At 36.7% G+C, this 4,584-nt stretch overlaps 1 non-coding gene across 1 annotated transcript; it reads left to right on the top strand.

The window, feature by feature from the left end:
* The first annotated feature begins 3,864 nt into the window (after window positions 1-3,864).
* Window positions 3,865-4,027, top strand: LOC118758992 (U1 spliceosomal RNA). The gene has a single exon (XR_004995920.2). It is a non-coding gene; the product is annotated as a U1 spliceosomal RNA (small nuclear RNA).
* Window positions 4,028-4,584: the final 557 nt, after the last annotated feature.

Below are 4,584 nucleotides of genomic sequence, written 5' to 3'. Positions count from 1 at the left end.
CTTCAAAGGCCACTGGCTGTCCCAGTCGTTCTCAGTGAGTGCTGGAGGGATGTGAAGCCTGTACAACAGCTTGATCAAAAACATGGAAAAGGTTGGGTCTCTTCAACAAATGCTGTTGGAGTAATTGGATAGCACCCTGCCAAAGTAAATGCAGGATTCCCATCTGTGACCTTATCATGTACATATTGTCACACATCCCATGGATATCAAGATTTGAGATCAGCTTGCAGAGGAGTCATTTGCTTTACTGGAAGGAACATCATTGACTGCACTGTGATGGAAATTGTAACAAGGAATAACATCAAAAATATCCAAGATTAAATATCTTCTCCAGGGGTAGCCAGAAAATCAGATGGGTAGAAAAATATACTACTGTGTGTAAACCAAACATGTGATGCAATTCAGACCCGGCATCCAAGGTATAAAATTTCTACCACCATCAGAGAGAAGGATGAGGAACATTGTCACTGTTAGAAGAGTTGATTGTAAAACTGTCCAGTTGGAAGTGCAGGCAGAGGAGATTGCTGGGAGTGAGGACTCTCTCTGGACATAAGCCATGGCGGTGAAACTGGTTTAATGCAATACAGAAACTAATTGACAAATGTAATCTTAATATTTAATACACGTCATTCATGAGATTTATTTAATTAATAGTTGTGTGATTCCTGGAGGGAAAATAGCAAAGCTCAGATGTTATAGCTGAGCCTGTGGATGGTTATCTTTTCCAGATGTTTTGTGTTTGTCTTTGTTCACTTTTACGTCACAGCCTTTCAAGAAATATTCAACTCCTAAACATGAAAACTATCCATGAAAAAATACTCTGGGTAGAAGAAAAAGCAGTGAGTAGTATTTCAATCTTAAGAAAGATTGTTGAATGTGTGAAGCTTGGTGGAACCACTGTGCTATTACACCTGAAACTATTTAATAAAGAAATAAATTGGTACTATAGTAATTATGTAATACATACTTACACACAGCAGAACAACATCACTGTTATCTAATTGTGTTTTCCTGTACCAATTACTCTCTCTCAAAACAGAAATTAAAATGCTTTAGTGATGCGTATCTGCTGTGCCATGTTTTCCATATTATTTCAGCTTACATTAAAAATTAAGTAAACTACTATTTATAAATTTCCCAGAATATCAAAACCTATAATAGAATAGGCTTTGAATAGTTAGAAGGGATCCAGTCACCCTTACAAGATTTCAGATTTGCTCATCATGTAATTTTCTCCATAAAATGTGGACAAAACTAGAGTACCACAAAATCGGATCAAGATGTAGAAGCTTGGCAGTTGCGAAGAATATGTCTTGAAATAGTTCCCAGAAGCTCTTACAAGAGCATCAGAATTTCTCATTCAAATAAGTTTCATGGAAAAACCAAATTGAGATACTGGGGTCTTCAAAAACAGTTACAAAAAATGAATGCTAGATATCTATCAATATATGCTTAAAGGTATTTATTTATCTGAGAGAGAAACACACTGAATGACATGCAGGGAATTCTCCCTTCTGCCGATTTTCTCTTTAAGTACTGTAACATTCAGGATCAAGCCCTTCTAAAGTCAGCCAAGATGTGGAAATAATTTGCCCATTAATGAATGATTGGATAAAGAAATAAGAAAATCAACGCTTTGCAGACTTAAAAATTCATGATCCTGACATTTGTGACAACATAGATGACTCTGAGGACATTGTGCTAAGTGAGTTTACCAAACACTCATCAGTTCACATATGTGCACAAATAGTGTATATTCTCTTTTGTATGCAGATTTCAAAAATCAGTGAAATACACAGAAACAGGAAGCAAAACAATATTACAAATATGGACAGTTGTTGCGGAAAAGGGGATATAGACCAATGTGCACAAATTTATGTAGCATTGGGGCCCGGCAGCATGGCCTAGCGGCTAAAGTCCTCACCTTGGATTTGCCGGGAACGCATATGGATGCTGGTTCTAATCCCAGAAGCTCCACTTCCCATCCAGCTCCCTGCTTGTAGCCTGGGAAAGCAGTCAAGGATGGCCCAATGCCTTGGGACCCTGCACCCATGTGGGAGACCCGGAAGAGGTTCCAGGTTTCCGGCTTCAGATTGGCGCGCACCGGCCGTTGCGGCTCGCTTGGGGAGTGAAACATTGGACGGAAGATCTTCCTCTCTGTCTCTCCTCCTCTCTGTATATCTGACTTTGTAATAAAAATAAATCTTTAAAAAAACCAAATTTATGCAGTATCAAAAAGTCTAAAGATATGACATGAAAACTGTTCCCAATATCGTTATATTGCATATTGTAAATTTGCAGAGGAAGTGCATTTCAGGTGCCCATATCACAAAAAATTAGAAGGGATCACTGTGAGATGACTGATGTATCAATTGGCTTCACTGTTAATAAACATTTTATCTGTGTTTAATACATGTAAACTATGTTTACATGTATTAAAAGGAAACTATGTTATATATGTATAATAACTGGTATAGGCATTAGGTTCAGCATTTAACACATCGCTTGAGCTATCTGACTTCATCTGATTACTGGAATTGAGTCCTGACCTTATTCCAATCCATTTTCCTGCTAGTACATAAATTTGGGAGGTAGAAAGTTATAGTTCTTTAGTCCTAACTTCAACCAGGCCCAGTCCTGGCTGTGTAGGCATTGATGAGCAAACCAGAGAATGAAATTCTTTGTCTTTATCTCCACCTTATACACACACACACACACACACACACACACACAGAGCAGCTTTTTCTCCAAAATGATAAAAATCCTTTTGGTTAATCTACTTGGAAGTAGGTTAAAATAAAATTTTCAAATGGATTGCAGCACACTATTAATCCAAACATGTAAACTATTAATTAAAATTAACAACAAATTAAATTATATGCCACATTTTCGCCAAAACTCATCAAGTCCCTTTGATTATAATGCGTGATTTAACATATTCTAAGTAGGAAAGGTCGTGGCTGGGGCTAAGACATCTCATTCTGCACAGCGCAGTCTTGCTGCTCACATCATCAGACACCGGAGGATTGGGCATCTTTGGAATACCCGAACAGTGCTGAAAGCTGTAGCAGAGCAGTTAAAAAAGTTAAAGTTTTAACATCTCTTTATTTCAAGATACATTAAGTTTAAAAGGATTGAAATGACATGATTTTTCTACAATGTTCTTAAGTTGTAGATGCAACATTTAGAATCATGTAATGTCCTTTTGTGAAATTTGTACATAAATCTCTTTTCCTGTTGTAACCTTTGTTTTTATTTTGCTTTGTTTAAAATTGGATTGCATAAGAATCTGTATTAACCTTCCAACTTTAAAATATTGCTTTTAATCAAAGTTTTTTTTATAGATTATGAATGCATTTCTGATAACCAAGTGATTTTTTTCCTAACAGTGTTAGACATTGCTTGTAAGTCGACCAATTTCATTTTTGTATCTTATGGCATGCAAGTAAGGTATATTACTCAGTTTTTCTTGCATTATTGAAATGGATTTTAGCCCAGACAAGGTTAAGCAGAGACGTTAAGTGGTCTGTTTTTCAATCTAGTCCATAAACTTCCCATCAATACTCCATATTCCTTCCCTTCCCATCTGATAGGCTAAATGATCACAACAACCTTCCTGACTCAAGAAGAGGCACATTGAGAAGGAAAGGCCTGTCAGCCAGGGAAGCTGCGAAAGAAGGCTGGATGGCCCATTGTCATTTCCCCTTTGCCCCTGCAAAGGACATAGTTATCTCTTTATAATAAACCACAATAAATATTTCAGTCTATTCTTTCATAATGAGATTATAATACTGGTGATATTAAGTTTTGCTCATCATTGAAATATTAGTAAATCATTGTTATTCTGTCTTTAAGAGAATAGTCATACTTAGCTGGCAGGTGAGATACCATAATCACAAAAGTGATTTTCCCAGGTGAGGCTCATCCATTGCTCTCCGGATGTGTTGACCCCTGTGATTTCCCTAAATGTGGGAAACTCGGTTGCATAATTTGTGGTAGTGGGGGATGGCATTCACACTTTCCCCTTTGGGAAAAAAGAGAAAAATAGTCAAATACAGTAATACTGTTATTTCCATAGGAATGAAAGTAAATAATAATGTGGGCATTTTTCTAAGAAGGTGTTCTTTGAAATGATTGCTTCTTCAAGACTACTCATAACTCACGCTTACTCATCACATAAAGTGAAGATTTTCATTCTATGTGACTTAAAATTGCCACCTCTTGTAACATGGAATAGGCATGTGCTTTACACCATTGGTTTAGCTCTAACCTTTTCTTTTATCCTTTCTCCAAACACCAAATCACAAACATGCAAACACACACACACACACACACACAATCTAGCCTATGCAGAATATGTGTACTGGAAGAACCATTGGGATTAACTTCTCATTTTAAGAATTTTAACCATTTGGAAATGAAACTGGAACATGTCACCCACCCCATAATCACTGTAAGGATCCACAATTCATGTGTTTCAATTTATTGCTCTTTTACTGTTGCTCATGTGTACTAAATTTATTTGTGCTTATTCATTCAACTGAATTCAGTTTGTATTGAACTCAAAGCAAAGAAATAAGGAAA

The sequence above is a fragment of the Ochotona princeps genome, chromosome 3, assembly GCF_030435755.1.
Source record: "Ochotona princeps isolate mOchPri1 chromosome 3, mOchPri1.hap1, whole genome shotgun sequence".
NCBI lineage: Eukaryota > Metazoa > Chordata > Mammalia > Lagomorpha > Ochotonidae > Ochotona > Ochotona princeps.
The sequence above is the reverse complement of the archived record's forward strand: the minus strand, read 5'-3'. Positions and strand labels throughout refer to the sequence as shown.